General features: G+C 34.8%; 1 pseudogene; it reads right to left on the bottom strand.

Moving 5' to 3' along the window:
* Positions 1 to 2,212: 2,212 nt before the first annotated feature.
* LOC122033452 lies at positions 2,213 to 10,576 on the bottom strand (annotated as a pseudogene).
* Between the last annotated feature and the right edge of the window lie 10,342 nt (positions 10,577 to 20,918).

Genomic DNA, 20,918 nt, shown 5'->3' with positions numbered 1-20,918 from the left:
CATGAACACAATGAATTGGCTCGCTCATGCAATGCACAATCCAACAAATTAATGGATAATTTGTTCATCCATTTGGGCAACTCCAACAAAATCACGGCGGCAACCGTTAAGATGATCCAATAGCTTTCTCCAAATGAATATGCATGGAATTTCTCCATCGGAGATGATGTCGTAAATGGATTTTGAGAGTTAAAAATCCTAGTATCATTGCATGTTTAAAAGTTCTTAGGCGGCTCCAATAGCTCAGAGGAGATACAATTCATTGATATGTAGGTAAAAATTAAAATAACACGCCTAAAATTGTTAAAAGGTGATTCTTTTTCATTAATTATTATAATAATATTTTACCTCATTTTTTATTATTTAAATTATCACTCCTTATTTGATCGGTTTGAATGCATAAAAATTGAACTATATATGTTATAGTAATTATAAATCAGAGTTGCTACAGCATACTTTTAACTAGCATTTAGTTGTTAGAAACAGAAACTATTATAAAATGTTATTGATCAATATTTATTTGAGTTGAATAATATTTCATCCATGCACGCTTAGCAGTTATGAATCTTAGTTGATATATATGGCATTGGATCTCATTTTAATAATTAATGAATAAGGATATCCTTTTAGCATTTTCAGTAGAAAGACAAGTGTCTTCTTTTGATTTTTCTATATCACTAAAAGAGATGGAGAAACGTTTTTTGATTTTTCTATATCACTAAAAAAATGGAGAAATAATAAGATAATGAGCATTCAATTTGAAGAGGTGGACCAATGAGAAGAAGAAAAAAAAATCTCCAATGAATCAACTTTCTTACATAGCTTGATTTAAGATGATTCGGTTCCTGAGATTATGGTATCAAAGTAGAATATTTAGGTTATTATCAAAGTATTCTTGGTTCGATTCCTAATTATGACGTATTTGTAGAAATTTTTTTTCAAAATGAGAGGCGCAACCAAAAGATGTTGGGTTTCTGGACTGACTGCTGCGTGCGCTTCCTGATTTATCCTAACGACCGATAGAAAACTTTCATGAGATCAAATTGATTATCCCTAAAAATAGTTAATAAAATTAATTGTGAAATCATGTTGTCTCTTCTTGTGACGACACTACATAACATGTTTTCCTTTCATCACTTAACCAATGCTATGTTTACTCTCAAACGCGGATAAAGAAAGGAAAGGAATCATGGTGGAAAATTATCCTCGGAGGAAGAGAAGAGAAAGGGTAAAGAAATTCCTTCCTTTGTATTCTTGTTTATTTTCATTGAGGAAGATGGATATATGCGACGTAATTTTATAAACAAAAAAGGGTACATGCGTCATTTTTTTTTGTACATGGTGTAATTTTATAATTTAAAAAGAGTACATGCATCATTATTTTTTGGTATATGGTATAATTTTGTGATTAAAAAGAGGTACATGCGTTATTTTTTTTCCATCCGTTGTTTCCATCCGATTTTGAGGTGATCAATTTTGGCTCCAAAATCATCCGTGAATGGATTGCGTTTCTCTTCCATCTGAAAATTTCAATGAAGTAAACAGTAAAAAAATTTTCACTGCAAAAACTTTTCTTTAATTTTGCTTTCCGCTCTCCGAAATAATCAGAGCATTAGTCTCCACACCCTTATTGGATGAAGACTCGATGTAAGCTGTTCATTTTACGGATGGTTGCTCGATGAAGACTAAAGGCTAGGCACTCTCTTATCGAGTGAAATTTTATCATATGTATGATCGTCTAATGAAAACATAAAAGCTTGACGCAATGCACCTTCCTATCTAAGAAAATTTCAACTTACCCATTATTTGAATGAATGTCAAGCATGCTCATCCTTGCTCGATGAAGATTTGCCACAAGCTACCCTTCTTCAATCATGAACATAATCCAAGGGAATTCTTGAACGTCCTTAATGAGAAGAAAATTTACATAAACCGGAGATTTGCCACAAGCTACCCTTCTTCTATCATGAACACAATCCAAGGGAATTCTAGAAAGTCCTTAATGAAAAGAAAAGTAATTCACATTACCTTTCAAACTAGATCCTCCATTTTTCTCTGGTACTCATATTCTGAACTTTCTATAGAATAAATTATTTAATTATTTGTCTAGAACACAGAGACAGGGACTTTATACCAAAACTCTGCCAACTTTAAGGTAGCGGATCTACCTTTATTTTTTTTTAGTGAAAGAAAAAAAATTTGATATCTTCATTTTATGAAACATTGATGTGTTAGGTAGGTACATTTGCTTGGGTACAGGGGTCTAACTCTTTGAACGAGAAAAGAAATAAAAACATGAAGAACAGGCAAAGACAGAAAAGTTGCTAAACCCTGGGAGTCAGTCCAACTCAACACAAGCTAAGAAGCCAACATGTTTTTCAAAAGAATGGTCGTGAATCGAATCGGCTTCCACCAACAAGTCCTGCCCTCATCCAACTCTTAGGCAGCTCCAGCCGAGTAGAACCACAAAGAATCTATTGTTTGTGAAAAGAAAAGATTGTCATTCCTCCATGTCATCTACCTAATCTTTTCCACCCTGCACGAGAAAACAGATGAAGGATTACGTCTAAATTTTAGTTTGTTGTCGAGTGGGATTTCAAGTGCCAGCAACTCATTCAAGGGAGTACTGATATATCATGTTAGCAAACTACTTTATGAATGGTAATCACACGAGCTAAGACTGCAATATAATTGAATAATCTGCTTCCTTGACATATCAGCAAATGAAAACTTACTGTTTGTTAGCGGATAAGAGAACACGAGTTCATTCCAAGCATCAGGGACTCCGGGAAGGCACCAGTGGCTGCAATCAAGAATTGAAGAAGGGTGGCTCCAAGTGCCGATATGGGCATCGCTCCTGAAGGCACCCATCAATGTTACATTGAGGACAGTAACAGGAACTGTCATGTTTCCGACTACCGTAGCTATTATATCAGCAAACTCGCTCCTGTCATCAGCTTTAGCCACTGAAAGAGGCTGCTCTGTCACCTCGCAGGCCGTCTGATTTAAGCCACTGAGACACAAGGAGACCGTATCAATAAGTTTTGCAAGATCAATCTACAAGGCATTTATCTATACTTCTGATTGAACAAGTCAGAGTACAAATGAATAGTAGGCACTTAAAAATTGGTTTTGCATTGGACTCTACCATGAATGAGATGAGGGTGGCAAATTAATAAATGCAGACAATGAGCTGAATCCAGTCGAACAAAAATCACTCACTTCATACATGTATGTTAAAGATTCATAGATTCAGTAGGAAGATGGAATCAATAAATATTAACTGCATTTGATAGATTGGAAGTTAGATTAGAGATAATGGATGAGGAATCACTCCAATATTTGCCCTTTTTTTTTCTCAGCGCATTAGCCAATTTAAATTACAAGTAAAAACCCCTATACTATAGACTCAACGTTATGCTCCTTTGAGCTAAGATGTATACAACACAACAACAACCAAGCATTATCCCACTAGGTGGGATCGGTTATATAGATCTTTTTACGCCATTGAGCTCTATCTCCTAGTATATCATCATCTATACTTAAATAAATTTTATCTTGTTTTATTGTTGTTAACCAAGTCTTTTTTTGTCTTCCTCTTCCTCGTTTGACATATATATTTGTCGTAGTTTCACATCGTCTAACTAGAGCATTTATTGGTCGTCTAAGTACATGCTCGTAGCATTTTAAACGTATCTCTCGGAGTTTTCCCTCAATAGATGCAACTCCGACTTTCTCTCTAACGCTCTCATTTCTTATTCTGTCCATCCTCATATGTCCACACACCCACCTTAACATCCTCATCTCTACAACTCTCATCTTTTGCTCATGTACTTGAGTCATAACTCAACATTCAGCAACATATAACATAGCAGATCTAACTGTGATTTTGTAGAACTTTTCTTTAAGTTTTAGAGGTACTTTACGGTCACATAAAACACCTGACGCTCTCCTCCATATAAACCATCTTGCTTGTATTCTATAACATAGCAGATCTAACTGTGATTTTGTAGAACTTTTCTTTAAGTTTTAGAGGTACTTTACGGTCACATAAAACACCTGACGCTCTCCTCCATATAAATCATCTTGCTTGTATTCTATATAAGACATCTCTCTCAATCTCTCCATCATTTTGCAAAAATGATCCGAAATATTTAAAGCTCTCGATTTCGGACAACTCATCATCTCCTATCTTAACAATTGTCTTATTACATATAATATTGCTAAACTTAAATTCTATATATTCTGTCTTTATTCTACTAATCTTAAAACTTTTCCCTTTTAGTGTTTCCCGTAAAAATTTTAGTTTAACATTTACTCTTTCACGTGTTTCATCTACCAAAATAATATCATCTGCAAATAATATACACTACTGTGTCTTGAATGTGTGTAGTAAGTTCGTCCATAATTAGTGTAAAAATATAGGGATTTAGAACTGATCCTTAATGTAACCCTATCTTTATTGGAAATACTTCAATTACTCTGCCTGAAGTCTTACTTTGATCGTTACATCCTCGTATATATCCATAATTAGTTCAATTTATGTTACGCTAGCACTCCTCTTTTATAAAATTCTCCTTATAATTTCTGACTCTATCATAAGATTTTTCTAAGTCAATGAATACTATGTGTAGATCTTGTTTTTACTCCCGACATTTTTCAATTAGTTGTCTAAGGTGTATACCTTCTATTATCGACCTTCTAGACATGAACCTAAATTGATTTTCGGTCACCGTGGTTTCCTTCCTTAATCTTTTTTCTATTACTTTTTCCTAAAGTTTCATATGACTCATTAGTTTAATACTCCTATAGTTTGCACAATTGTGTACGTCTCCTTTATTGTTATATAAGGGAAATAGAGTACTTACATCCATTGATCAGACATTTTTTTCGTTTTCAATATCATGTTAAATAATTTTATAAGTCATTTAATACCTTGTTTCCCTAAGCACTTCCATATCTCTATCGGAATATCATCTGGTCCAACGGCTTTTCTATTATATATCTCATTTAAATCTTATTCTACTTCTGAAGTTTGAATTCTACTATAAAAATTTAAATTTCTTTACTTATTTGACCTACTTAAATTACCTAAGTTAAGTTGATAACCTAAACCTTCATTAAAAAGTTGATAAAAATACATTTTCCATCGCTCTTTTATTTCTCCATTGTTTACTAGTACCCTATTATATTCATCTTTAATATATTATATTTGGATAAAATATATTGTCTTCCTTTCTCTCACTTTAGCTATTTTATAAATGTCTCTTCCCCTTCTTTTATATCCAATTTTTGATATAATTGTTTAAAAGTTTTATTCTTTTCTTTATTCACTACTTTCTTAGCCTCTTTCATGGCTATTGCATATTTTTAAAAAAATTTCTCATTTTTACAAATATATAATTCCTTATAAGCTGTTCGTTTTTCCTTTACTTTCTTTTGTACTTTCTCATTTCACCACCAAGATTCCTTATTTAGTGGTGCATGTCCCTTAGACTTACCGAGTACACTCTTAACTATTATTTTTAACTTTGATATTATCTTATCCCTTGTCGTATTAGTCACCATATATTTCACCTAATATTTGTACGTCTACCTTTTCCTTAAATTTATTTTGTTTCCTATCCTTTAACTTTCACCACTTAATTCTAGGAGTCGTATATATTTTCTTTCTATTGATATTATGCTTGAGGCATATCCAACACTACTAACCTATGTCGGGTAGTTAAGTTTTCTCTAGGGATGACGTTGCAACCTTTATAAATTTTTCTATCCTTCTTCTTAAACATAAGAAAGACAATTTGTGATTTATTATTCCCACTTTTGAATGTGACTAAGTGTTCTTCTCTTTTCTTAAAAAATGTATTAGCTAATATAAGATCATATGGTATCACAAAATCTAATATAGTTTTTCCTTCTTCATTTATCGTTCCAAATCCATCCTCATTTTTTACTCCGACGTGCTCATTTGGATCACCTTCTATTAAAATCATTTTATTTGCAGAATGTTTTGTAATACTTCATCTAAGTCATCCCAAAACCTTAATTTGGTAACTTCATCTAATCATACTTGCAGTACATATACTATAATTATGTTCATAGTTTCTTTCGCCACTATTATCTTAAGGGCTATAATTCGATCTCCTTTTCTAACTACTCCTACAACTTCATCCTTTAACGAACTATCTACAACAATACTCACTCCATTTTTTACTTTATTTTTTCTGTGTACCATAACTTAAAACTCGAGTTCTTTATCATCTTTGCCTTCTCACTTACCCATTTTGTCTCTTGTATATACAAAATACTAATTCTTATCATAATTATCGTATCTAATACCTCCATTGATTTACTAGTGTGGGCTCCTATATTCCATGTTCCAAATCTTAAATTATTAGTTTTCCTATCATATTTGTTCTTATCTAACCTATGTGTGAGAACTCTTGCCTATTTAATACTACACCCAAGATATAGTAGTTCTTGCCGATACATTACAGTTGGAGTCTGCAACGCGAACTCTTACATATTTAGCACTACACCCAAGTTCTAGAGATGTAGCGATTTTTACCGAGACATTACAGTCGGACCCTACAACGAGTTTCTTCATAGGAATAACCTAGCATTAGCACAATAATTTAATGGATCCATTCATTGAACATTTGTCATAGTTTTAACGCTGGTTGCAACCTAATGTAACCCTCCTCCTTTATTTGGGCGAAGTTATGTATCAGGATACACATGTGAAAGTATTTGAAAAAAATAATTGAGAAATTGATTGACACCACTAAAAATACCTATAAGAAACTCCATCTAGGACAAGTCATCTTTTAAATAACATCAATATGAAAAATTCCATTTCAAATTAGCGCATATAAGAGATTGCAACATAATTATGATGGTAAAATAAAACTAAGACGTCTGATCCAAAAAATGAAAGGCATCCGGAAAGTATTTTGGTTACCAAGTTTTATCTAGATCACAGATGAGTTTATCCATGAGCTCAGTGACTAAAAGGAAAACTAATTTAGAAACTAAGTACACTCATCATATAGGATAGCCTTATTTTTACTGCCACTAAGAGGTCATAAATTTAAGAAATACTAAAGTAGAAATGAATCATCATAGGACTAGAAGTTCAGTGTGAATAGAGAAGTAGTCTATCTAAAAGAATTTTAGTGAACAAAAAGTTCGGCCTCAATCAACTCTCTTAGAAGGGAAACTACTATTTCAAACACAAATTGATTGAAGGAATTCATAATAGAAAAAAAAAAATCAAATTGAGCTGGCAACAACAACCCTAAGTGATTTATGTTGTTTTTTTATTTTAGCTGTAGATGTGGTTATGTTAGCAATCAGAAAATAAGAAATAGAAACGGGGGAGACGGACTGGGAATTTAACTCTTCATCCTCACCCTAAACAATAGGCGGGGCAAGGAAGGAAATATTTAGTCAAATCATCTTCCCCTCCACTAGAACTAAATTTTAGTTATGTTACTTCTGGCAATTGATTAAACAGACAATGTGACTGAAAAATTGTGGAGTTCAACTAGGCTTGGCCCAGACCATTAGAGTTGGTGAATCCATGTTGGAGTGAGTCAATAACACAAACTTATATTTTTAACGGGTATATTCTTGATATTTAAGATGTGAGTCCAAAGATAGATTAATTAGTAGTTTTCAAGTGAGCTAAAATAGAATTCAGATTGAGCAAGTAATCTGCACAGTATGAATAACAAAGGCACTTGAATTTCATATTTAATTATCTTGATCTAGAAAATTGCAATTGAGAATTGTAAGTACAACTACCTAAAAATTCAAGTGCCCATCTGGGCATCCCTCCAGTTAGAAATGCAACATATTGGGTTGGAATAACTACCTCCAATGGGAAGGTTCAAAAGTTCGGAAGAAAACATGAGTTCTGTTTGTGTTAACCATTGTCTCAACCCATGATGCCCAAGTATCTAAGGCTACTCTGAAAGCAGAATTGATAGACATGCCAAGCTTCAATGCGCCTCCAGTCTGGAAATAGCAACCCCTGTAAATGTAAAGTATACCCTTTTAGACTTGTTTGAAGTGCAGTTTCTTACATAAATTAGGATCCTTTGACGATGTGCTTTGCTAATATCAGAGCTAACACAAGAAATTTTGATCTTAAAATTACTTGTGAAATGAGTATCTCAGCATCATTTTATTTTTTGACAGGAAATATAGGATGTTTACATTCGTACCATAATATTTAGATCACAGCTTCTGGACAAATTACCAGACTAATATAGTGTACAATTGAAAATAAGTGAATAGAACCATCTACGGTATCCAGTAGCCATAAAGTAATGGACTCATAAGGAATTCAGATCTTCGCGAGCTAACCAAAAGGTGGCAAGTACAAATTTATCATATTACATCAAGAGAAATTTCAAATCTGCAAGATTGCATTCAGACTGAATTCTTTAAAGCATGGAATGCTGCCTATTGGTGTAAAAAAGAAATTGAGAAAGAAATAAAAGGGAGAAAAAAATGGATGCCAATATCAGAAAAAGTTTGTTAGTCCTATTCACATCTTTCACATGGGCATCCTCGTTGCTAATTTTGCATGACATGTCTATGAAATGCTAGGAATGGAAGAACTATAAAAGGTTTACAATGACCAGACTCTAACCTATATAATCTTCGGGAACATTCCTAGTCTATAATCCATGGAACAAACTAACCTGATGAGTACACTATGATTGATGGACCTAGAGAACCAGTTTACAACAAATGAAATATGTGCTAACATTTTTTTCATTTATATACATAAAACATCTTCCTTAAACATTATTTGGGTTAGATTGGATGATAGAGGACCCAAGATAATTTAGTATCCATAAGTCCATAACACTTAGCCGACCCCACCTAGTGGGATAAAGCTTGGTAGTTGTTGTAAGTCCATAACACTGAAGAAAAAAAAAAGAGAGATGAATAGAGATGCATATGTACAAAAAAAATTATTTTGAGCATCTATTATGTAGTAAATCCATTTTAGAACAATCTCTCAGTTAACATAGCGAACAACAAAATAAGGTAAACAAGTAGTGAGGAAACAACTCAAAGGAAAGGAGCCAGGACTTGAATTTAAAAAAGCAGTACATTTATTCTCTATATCATACTTCCTCTTTCTACAGTTAGATTCTCAAATATGGATAGAAAAGCTAGAGAAGATAGGGTACCAAATTCAAGTGAATAAAACAGAAATGATTTTAGAACTAAAATGAAGGATAGCAACAAGCCTCAGGGACAGTATAAGCTTCATCTTCCTAACAAAATGAAGGTAAATATGGGCAAAATATGGAAGCCAAATTTATTAAAAACTTACATATCAAAGAGTTTAGTAGGTGTCCACCAATGGCCAGAATTGAAAATCAAAACATCTGAATCTATCCACTTATGATTAATATCATCCATTTTGTCTAGCTTAAGTGTCATGCGAACCCTCCTTGGTCCATGATTTGGTGGCAAGCCCTGCTGCACTAGAAACACTGATCGAAAGAATTCCACAGTCAAGTTGAATGTCTGGAACTTAACACCCAAGAATCGAATTGTTTTTGATATATTATTTCCATTTACTTCATAAACAGTATTGGGATCCTGCACCCCAGTCATAAGCATACATATGAGAGACTCCCACTGAGTACGGCTCATTGAGTCTCCCACGAAGACAACTCGTTTTCCTCTGAGCCTTTCTAAGACTTCACGTGCATCAAATTCAGGGATATAGCATCGTCGAGGTTTCCATCTCCATTTAAGATAGTTCATATCCTGTCTCCCGTTTGCAAAACAATTAAACCCCTTTCAGCAAATGGGCATTCTGTGCTATTGTAAATCGGATAATAAGAATCATCAGGAACCCAGCTACCATCAAAGACATTACAGACATCAGATTCATCAATGAAGCCCGAGACCAATTTTCCACGACCGAAGTATCGGAAAGCATAGAGATAAAACATACATCCAGCAACCAGTATCACCGAGACCAAACAGAAGATCACAGCCAGATTACTGAAGGATGGTCTTTGCGCTACCCACCATTTCCGATGAGCCGAAACCCTAGGGCTGCTGACACTTCTAGGCGTAAGCCGAGACGAAACACTCCTGCTAAAACTACTGCTCATCGTCACACTGCAGATGCAACAAATTGATAATGACCCACCTTCCAAAGAATCAAGCAATATTCCAAGAGGATCAAATCGACTTCAAGAAGAAAGAGATCGAACAGTTGCATCCGGGATCGACCAATCTAATCCTTCCAAGAACATGATTCCATTTTTCACCCTCACGAGGCTTCCAACTCGATTCCAAGGGAACAAAAATTCGATTTTGAGCGCAGAAGGGACGATCTCTTCAATATTCCAAAAAATTTACAGGGTGAAGCGGATCGATGCGTGAGAGGAACAGAAATCAGACCCGGTAATCCTCGAGGCGAGCCGCCCCCAGCTCTCCATTCCGGTCGCTCTTTCTCGGGAAAGCCCCTCCCTATCGCGAGATCTTTCTTCGGATACCCCTGAAGGGGAGGAATACGGCGGAACGGAGAGGCCGCGCCCCGTGGGAGGTGGTGGACATTGGTGGAGGTGGTCGATGTTAAATAGCTGCCGATCAAGGGCCTTTCAGTAAATTCAAAAAAATATATAAGGAGCAACTATAACAATAAATATGAAAATGAACTTTTTCTAAGTCGATTAGTCTCAAACGATTGAGCATCGTTGGTAAAATACATAGCTAAATTAGGGAAGCCATTTTCTTATAGTAAAATATTTACACGAGGAAGGTAAGATATTTTATACCGCTAGAAACTTTTTCCAAGGTCTATGAACGTTAGAAAAGGAATTTTGCTGATGAAAATAAAATATCTTTTTTAGGTGGAGTCGATTAGTCGAATGCAAATTTGACATTTGATTCAATATTTCTTCTTGGGTGATTAATTATTGACGAAGAATGGGAAGAAAAAGAGAAAACTGAGAAAAAGCATAAAGAATTAATACATTTTTAAGCTTTTTACGAAGAGGAGTGGCAATATCTTGTTATTTATTTAAAAGAACATTCTAATTTTAAAACTATCAAACACAGCATCAAAAATAATATTATCCAATTTATATTCTTTCCATCAACCTTCTAAATCTCCCCTTTCTCATCATTTTTCAATACATACCCTCTCTCTAGGATTAAAAAGGACATCATATGATTCAATATTAGACCCAACATGAATTTGATATTTTCTATATTAGGCCCCGTCTAAATTTATATTTTTTCATATCATATTTACACTGGGCCTAATATTTTTCCAAATCAAACCTATGCATTGAAAAGTAATGTGGGATTTACAAGGTTGGCAGGAGGGATGTGAAGAGAATAATACTATTTTTTATATTATTTTTTTTTAGAGTTTTAAAATTAAAATATTTTTTTATAAATAAAAAATATGACTGTCCCATACAATTTTTTTTTTGTCATAAATAAATTAATACTTTTATTAGAAAAAGAATATCCTTCTTCCTCCTCTCTTTTTTTTTTCATTGTCATTTCAACTGTATTTGAGATCGTACAGGTCTAAGACCATCTCCAACGCTCAACCCTATTTTGGTGCATTTTCAATATCAATTTAGTATCGTTTGAGCACCAAAAAATATTTTCAACTCCAATCAATACATACTATTTCCTACACTAAAAGGAATATTCTTTAAAATATTCTATTTTTCTATCTTAAAATTTATTATTCAATATACATATTAATTTGTTAAATATTTTTATTACGTTAATAATTACTATTAAAATTAATAATTTGATTATACATAATAACTAATTTTTATAATATTATGTTTTTAGTTACAAGAAAATAAAAATTAATATTTTTATCATTTTATTAGAAATAATTTAATAAAAATATTAATATTTAAATAAATTACCAATATTATAAATTTTAATATATTTATAATCTTATTAATATAACAAATATTTTAAATATTACTTATTTAAGTTAATAATTAGTATAAATTTATAATATATAAAATTTACATAATAAATTAAATTAAATTAAATAATATTAATTTATAATATTTAAAAATATTTTAAATATAAATTTAATATTATAATATATTATATTTAAAATAAACTGTATTTGTACTATTTTGATGTAAATTTTGAGGTCTTTATTTGAGAGGATTTGATGTTCTTTTTATATTAAAATAATATAAAAAGGTATCAATTTTAATATAAAAGGGCACCAAGATTAGAGATGATATAAGACACGTTAGTGAGTACCAGTCTGATCAACCATTGGGTGTTGATGTGGTTGATATGACCCTTCTGACAGTTAAATCAACGCTGAGCCGAAAGTTAAAGCTCACGAGTATATGAGAAAAAGACAAATAATTTAAGAGAACTTGAAAGATAAGAAAAGTCTTTACTTCACTTAATTTCACTCACCCTTATATAGGAGGGCCTAAAGTTAAAGCTCACGAGTATATGAGAAAAAGACAAATAATTTGAGAGAACTTGAAAGATAAGAAAAGTCTTTACTTCACTTAATTTCACTCACCCTTATATAGGAGGGCCTACGTGGGTTGCCATATAAGTCAAGGAATGACTAGGCCGACAATTTAGCATGGTCATATCATTCGTCAAAGTCACATTCCTTGCAAATTACCTTGTCATAGAGTATTATCTGTAAGGAGTTGTCAGAGATTGAGGTTGAAGAGACTAGCTAGCTCGGTAAAGATATCTCCATTCAGGAGTGAGTTGAGAAGTCCGATTGAATCTTTCTACCCGTGCGGGTCCCAAGTAAAGGGTCCATCAATTTATATGTGAATAGTTGAGGAAAAGGTTAAATAATCTGCCTAACGCAGACGTTATTTTCGAAGTCTTTATTCTTTCTTTCTTTCGTTTGTTCTTTCTTCTTGATCAATTGAAATAACAAAGGAAAGGGTGATATTTCAATATCACAATTGTTACGGTTTAGTTTGATTTAACAAAGAGATGGAACCCAGCTGGTACGTTGCGGTCGGTAGGAAGCAGGTAAATGGAGGGCCATCTGTCTGATTGATCTGCTTTTCTTTTTTTTTTTTCAATTCAAATATTCGGATCTTCGATCCAGCTATTATGGTCAGACCTAACAAATCGATGAAGAATAAAATAAAAATAATTGTTAGTGATTGTGAAATGGGATTGAAGACCCATCAAAATCAAACTGTCAAATCATTCAGAAACTAAGAAAGCAAAAAGTGGCACACACAAAATTTTTTAAAAATTATATTAATTTAAAAAATAATTTAAATATAAAATTCTAGGCTCTTTTATATAGTTGACCCAATATTAATATATAAAAATTAATATTATAAATAAGAAAAATAGACTAATTTAATAGGAATTATAATTATTTTTTATTTATTATCAAAATAAAAAATATTAATTATCAAATAATAAAAAATAAATTTCTGATTTATTATAAATGTCTCAATCTTAAATATTTTTTAATATAATTTTATTTATTATAGATGCACTAATTTTGAATATTTAATGTTTTGAAGATTTTTAATTTCTTTTTTTATAGCAAATTTTTAATATTTTTTAATCTTAAGGATTTTTAATTTCTTGTCTTTTACCGCAGTGAAGCAAATTAAAATTTATTTTCGGATATTTGTTTCCTTGTTTATCTTATTCTCTCCCATTAGGGAAAACTCGACTCCTGATACGTTGTTGACTTATATTCTTAAATTTTCGTTTCCAAACAACAATTACTTGTTTGGAATTCACTTGTTTTTTATTTCTATCGGAAAAAAAATTGACATATTTTTCTTATTTTTTATTTCTAGTTAGCATCTCTATTTATAGGACAGATGGAGTGATATAAAATGGAATAATAATTTATCAATCAATAATAAAATTAAATTAATTATCTATCATAACACTCCTCATTAGATAATTGATGGAAAATTCAATGTTACCTCATTAAAATTCTATTTGGATTTTTTTTTTATTAGATATTTTAATTGACGCATCCTTATTTTATACATCAATTTTTTAATGTCAAAGTCAACAGTACTTTTGTGAATAAATTAACTACATATCTTCTGGAGTTCATATGTGTGGAAAAATTTTAGTGAAATATATTTTGTTCTATCCATTTGGTTCGTTAGTCTATGTTGAGTCAGTTTATGTTGTGGACTCATTTGGTTCGTTGTGTAGGTGGGGTAGAGACCTATATCGTACAACCAAATACTCAAATGTTAGAAACATTATATTCTCGATCATAATCAAGTTGTAATAGTGAGTATTGGTAATATTTAGTTGGTCTTATATGAATCAAATTAATGATGCAACATGTATTATGACATGACCTTGAGTAGAAAATGGAAGTTTTGTTTTCATGAGTAGTGGTCTAAAAATTAATTGGTCGTTTAATAAATGATTCGATTAGGTCATTTTGTGTATGAACATGAGCAACTAAATGCTCAATTAAAATTTTGATTGACATATAATAATCATCAAATGCTTATGACTTTTCAACAACATTATCAAGGTGAATTGCCTTAATTGAGTAATCAAGGAATTGAGCTTGTAATTTAATAATTTTCCTAAATAGTTTAGTGAAGGCCATATTTTGAGATGCAAGAAAACTAACATGTGATCATGTCGTTAAGCATCAATCAATACTATGAAATATCAAAATAATCCACATGGTGGGTGTATAGATCCATAAATATCCTAGGATGACTAAGTCGATCATGTCATAATACGAAATTGTGCTTGTCAACAAACTTTTGCTTGTTATTATGTTTATCTCAACTTCTTTTATTGTTATGTCTCGGTCGGTCGGTCGTATATTAGGAATACCCTCTACGGAATATGTCTAGGCCGGTCGCTCAAGCCGACCGTATATTAGGAATACCTTCTGTTGAATATGTCTCGGTCGGTCGCTCAAGCCGGTCGTATATTAGGAATACCCTCTACTGAATATGTCTCTATGCTCGGGCGGGTTTTGTTCGGTCGAGCATATATGAGCACGTGGACGCTTGCTTAGCCTACGGTTGGCTGGTAATATGCTGAGAACCATATATAAGGCTAAGTGCCTTTATGCTCGGGCAAGCTTTGCCCGACCGAGCATATATGAGCACGTGGGTACCCGCTCGACCTTCGATCGGCCGGTAATATGATGAGGATTATATATAAGGCTAAATCTCTTTATACTCGGCCGGGTTTTGCCCGACCAAGCATATACGACCACGTGGGTGCTCGCTCGTCCTGTGATCGGCCGGTAATATGTTGATGATCATATATAAGGCTAAGTGCATTTATGCTTGGGCGGACTTTGTCCGGCCGAGCATATTTGAGCACGTTGGCGCTCGCTCAGCCTACGGCTGGTGGGTAATATGTTGATGATCATATATAAGGCTAAGTGTCTTTATGCTTGGGCGGGCTTTGCCCGGCCGAGCATATATTAGTACGTGGGTGCTCGCTCGGCCTGTGGTCGGCCGGTAATATGCTGAGGATCATATATAAGGCTAAATGCCTTTATACTCGAGCGGGCTTTGCCCGACCGAGCATATATGAGCACATGGGCGCTCGCTCGGCCTACAGTTGGTCGGTAATACGCTGAGGATCATATATAAGGCTAAATACTTTTATGCTAGGGCGGGCTTTGCCCGGCTGAGCATATATGAGCACATGGACGCTCTCTCGACCTGCGATCGGCCGGTAATATGTTGATAATCATATATAAGGCTAAGTGTCTTTATGCTCGGGTGGGGTTTGCCTGGTCGAGCATATATGAGCACGTGAGTGCTCACTCTGCATGTGGTCGGCTAGTAATATGTTGAGAATCATATATAAGGCTAAGTGCCTTTATACTCGGGCGGGCTTTGCTCGGCCGAGCATATATGAGCACGTGGGTGCCCGCTCGGCTTTCGGTCGGCCGGTAATATGCTAGAAATCATAAATAAGACTAAATGTCTTTATACTCAGACAGTCTTTGACCGGACGAGCATATATGAGCACGTGGGCACTCGCTCGGCCTACAGTCGGTCGGTAATATGCTAGATGTCATACATAAGGCTAAATACCTTTATGCTCGGGTTGGCTTTGCCTCACTGAGCATATATGAGCACGTGGGTGTTCGCTCGGCTTGCGATCGGCCGTTAATATGTTAGAAGTCATACATAAGGCTAAATGTCTTTATGCTCAAGCGAACTTTGCCCGGCCGAGCATATATGAGCACGTGGGCGCGTGTTCGGCCTGCAGTCGGCCGGTAATATGCTAGAAGTCATACATAAGGCTAAATGTCTTTATACTCGAGTGGGCTTTGCCCGACCGACCATGTATGAGCACGTGGACGCTCGCTCGGCCTGCGATTGGCCGGTAATATGCTAGAAGTCATACATATGGATAAATGCCTTTATGCTCGGGCGGGCTTTGCCCGGTCAAGCATATATGAGCACGTGGGTGCTCGCTCGGCTCACAGTCGACCGGTAATATGCCTTTCCTACCTTTCTCAACCTAAACGCCTCCTTCACTCGACAGGCTGGTCCATCATAACCCATATCACTATATTTTGTATGTAACCTGGTATATCGTATGCTAGTGTGTCATGAGCATATATCAATCGGATCCAGGCATGGATCATTGGGTGGTTGTCCAGACAATCTTTAAGTATTTAAAAGGAACTAAGGATTTGTTCTTGATATATGGAAGAGGTGATATATATGATTATACGTGAGTATACTGATACCAGTTTCCAAATGGATAAGGATGATTCTAAGTCCTAGTCTTGATATGTATTCACCTTAAAATAGAAGTGTAATAAGTTGAAAAAGTTCCAAGCAAGAAACCGTTGCAGATTCTACCACTGATACATAATACATTCTAACTTTGAATAGCAATAGAAGTGATTTCGATCATGAAGTTAGTCATTGAACTTGGATGAGGTTTTGACCATTTTTAAAATAGTACTAGCTTGCTAAGACAACAATGAGGTCATTGACCAGGCTAAGGAACCTAGGTCTCATCAATGATCTAAACATATGATTCGTCATTATTATTTGATCATAGAGATCTTCAGTAGGAAAGAAATATAAATTGAGAAGATTCCCACCGAAATGAACCTAATAGATCCTTTGACAAACCTCTTTCACAAAAATAGGTTTAAGAGACTTGTAGAGGACAATGGTATTGGATATCATGATGATTGACATTAGGTCAAGTGGGAGTATGTTATATTTGAAAGATGTCCTAAGGCAATTGCCTTATAGTATGTACTATTTATTAGATAAATATAAATTTACTATTTGAGTACACATTCTCTATGTGTTTGATTAGATCTTAAACTCATTTACTGAATGTGTATATTACAATTCATAGCATAAAAGAACTTGTGATTGAATCATGACTAATGAGTACCTCTACAAGTGTAATTATGAATGAATTAAAATCTTTGATGTGTTCGGACATCATCGATCTGTGAGACTAGCACGAGTCATACTCTTTAGTCTAACTAAGCAGTTATTTCTCACTAGTTGGAGACATTTGGATGTCAAGAGTTAAATATGGATGTCAGTTATAGTAATTAGTTCATTAGAGTAACTTGTTGTAAGACTTCGTATGATTCTCTACATATATGAATATGTCAATGAAGCTCTTACTATAGCTTAAGTACAAGTTTTCTTTGAATTGAGGTATTTAAGTCATCTTGGTCATGGATATTTATACTTAAGGTTATTTTTGGTGTGATCAACCAAGTTAGGTTATGTCCTGTTTTGGTTTGATCCCTGTGTCTAAGTGTGCAGGAGCTTATGAGCATAAGAAGTGAGCGGAAGACGCGGCTAGCGAGAAGGACGGCACAGGAGAGAGTCAACGGGCTCGGTGCATCTGAGGGATGAGAAGCTACGGAAGAGTACATCGGTGGACAAGAAGGACGTGCGCGACATTCAAGGGACGGGAAGCTAGGGAGGAAGGCTGCTCGAGGAGAAGGCTAAAATTGGGTTTGGATGAGCCTTATTTCGGTTAGCCGAAATCACCCAAGCGGAAGAGCGAGAGGAAGAGGAAAGAAGCTGAAGCCTTCTACTGGAAGGCGCCTTCAAGCCTTCATGGAAGGCGCCTTACTTACGCATGGAAGGTGCCTTCAACTCATCATGAAAAGCGCCTTCCATGGCTATGGAAGGCGCCTTCGACCAAGCAATTTGACCGTTTGCAGAAATGATAAAGTTTTATCCTTTGGCCTTGCTAGAGGCGCCTTCGAGCCCTATGGAAGGCGCCTTCAGCCTGCAGATAAATTTTTCCAACGGCTATAAAAAGACCCCTGGACCTAGGAAAAATGTAACAACCTTTATATTCGCTTTCCTAGTCTTTTCTGAGCTTTCATTGTGTGTAAAAGACTTCTCCACCTTTAACGAAGAAGATTCTTAGTAAGCTTTCATCTGCCTTGGATTAACAACCAAGTAATTCTTGGCCTTTTACTTATTTTCTTTAAGTTGTTATTTCTATTTTAATTGCTTTGTTAATCTAAATCGAAAGACGAGAAAGGAGTTTTTGTTTTAGTGTTTCAGGCGACTCAACTCTCTCCAACCGGCCTACCCGGTCTAACAAGTAGTATCAGAGCCAGGCCGCCTCAAAATGACTAACTGCCGACTAAAGCAAACAAGAAATGGCTGAAGCTAGTATCTACCCACCAACATTCCAGGGAGAGTTCGCGTTTTAGAAGTGATGAATGGAGATATTTTTCAAAATAGATTTTAATATTTTATTAATAATGAAATATGGTTATGAAGCACCTAAGAACACGAACGAAGAAGAAATCAAAAAATATTTCTCGACTAAAAAGCAACAAATGGTAAGGCTGAATTTCATCTTTCAAGCGTACTACCGGTTGAAGATCTCGACAAAATTGGCGACTACCAAAGTGAAAAAGAACTTTGGGAAAAGTTCTTGAAGCTCCATAAAGAACCAAAAGAAGTCGAATCCAACTCCTCGATCTACACCAAGTCATCATCAGAAGAATCTGAAATCGAGGAAATCGCCGGAACGACTCTAATAGCCAAGTACCTACCAGAAGATGAAGCAAGCTCTTCCGAAATGAGCATCGATGAAGGGGGAGCATCAACAGAAGAAAGCAGCAGTTCAGGGAGAGCTAGGACAACGAGATCGACAAGGTAAGTCAGGTATGATCTCTTCCACCTGATAAGTTGTTTAAATTTGTTAAATTATTAACTAAAGATTGCTGCAAACTTGAAAAAGAAAACAAAGAATTAAAAATAATTTTAGCCAAATCATGTCTGTTATAAGATTTTGAAAAATTAAAAATTGAAAATGATAAATTGAGGACACAAGTAGAAAACTTAGAAAATCATACATGTTTAACTGTTCAACCTCAAAAATTTAAAAGACTAAGCTGATATCTTAGATTTCACAAGAGTCAAATTAGAATAATTTCCAAAAGTTATGTGCCCTCAAAATTCTTGATTAATCCTATAGGAAGGAACCTATACTGGGTTCTAAAAACTTGTATAAATTAAAGTAAAATTAGACTTAGGACTTTCAGAAAAATTAAATATTTAAATTCTTTAAGAGACTTTATCGAGAAGTGGTTGATGATCTAATAACCAAGAAGGCCTAGTGTCTTACCACAACCTAGAAGTCAATTACTAAATTGAATATTTAATTGACAAACTGATAAGTTTGTGAAATTAAGATAATGCTTTCAATCTTTGTCAATTGTTTGAAAATTTCACTACTTAGAAAATCATTTTTGCAAAAAAAGTTTCTAAAAAAATATATTGATGTTGCATTTTTTTATTATTAACAAAATTATTTTCAAAGTTTGTCAAAACTTCAAAATTCTTTTCAAAATTTTGTCAAAAACTGGATAAGTTTTTTTTAAAAAAAATCTGAATATTTTTCCTAAAAAAAGTCACCCTTAGATTTTTTTTTTTACCCGAATTTTTTGTGTGATCAAAGAGGGAGAAGAGAAGATTAAGTCTAGGGGAGGTAGTAAATTCAAATTTTAAATTAAAATTTTTCACTTTATTGCATAATTGCAATTTTATTATCTTTATTTGGTATTGCAATTTTATCTTTACTTTATGATTAGTTTATCCTAACTTAGTTTGAGTTACTCACGTTAAAAAACGGAGAGATTGTTGGAACCCCCAGGTTATTTTTGGTGTGACCAACCAAGTTAGGTTAGGTGTTGTTTTGATTTGATCCATGTGTCTAAGTGTGCAGGAGCTTAGGAGCACAAAAATTCGAGCGAAAGACGCGGCTAGCGAGAAGGACGGCACGGGAGAGAGCCGGTGGGCTCTGTGCATCTGAGGGACTAGATGCTGCGGAAGAGTACACTAGTGGACGAGAAGGACACTCGCGACGTCCGAGGGATGAGAAGCCGGGGAGGAAGGCCGCTCGAGGAGAAGACCGAATTAGGTTCGGGTGAACCTTATTTCGGTTGGCCAAAATCATCTAAGCGGAAGAGCGAGAGGAAGAGGAAAGAAGCTGAAGCCTTCTATTGGAAGGCGCCTTCCATGCCCAGTGAAGGGAAGGCGCCTTCAACTCATCATGGAAGGCGCCTTCAAGCCTTCATGGAAGGTGCCTTCAAGCCTTCATGGAAGGCACCTTCCTTACGCATGGAAGGCGCCTTCAACTCATCATGGAAGGCGCCTTCCATGGCTATGGAAGGCGCCTTCGACTAGGCAATTTGGTCGTTTGCAGAAAGGATAAGGTTTTATCCTTTGGCCTTGCTGGAGGTGTCTTCCAGCCCTATGGAAGACGCCTTCAGCCTGCGGATAAGTTTTTCCAAGGGCTATAAAAAAACCTCTGGACCTAGGAAAAATGTAACAACTTTTGTATTCATTTTCCTAGTCTTTTCTAGGCTTTCATTGTGTGTAAAAGGCTTCTCCACCTTC

This window comes from Zingiber officinale, chromosome 11B (genome assembly GCF_018446385.1).
Source record: "Zingiber officinale cultivar Zhangliang chromosome 11B, Zo_v1.1, whole genome shotgun sequence".
In the NCBI taxonomy this organism is placed as follows: domain Eukaryota; kingdom Viridiplantae; phylum Streptophyta; class Magnoliopsida; order Zingiberales; family Zingiberaceae; genus Zingiber; species Zingiber officinale.
The sequence above is the reverse complement of the archived record's forward strand: the minus strand, read 5'-3'. Positions and strand labels throughout refer to the sequence as shown.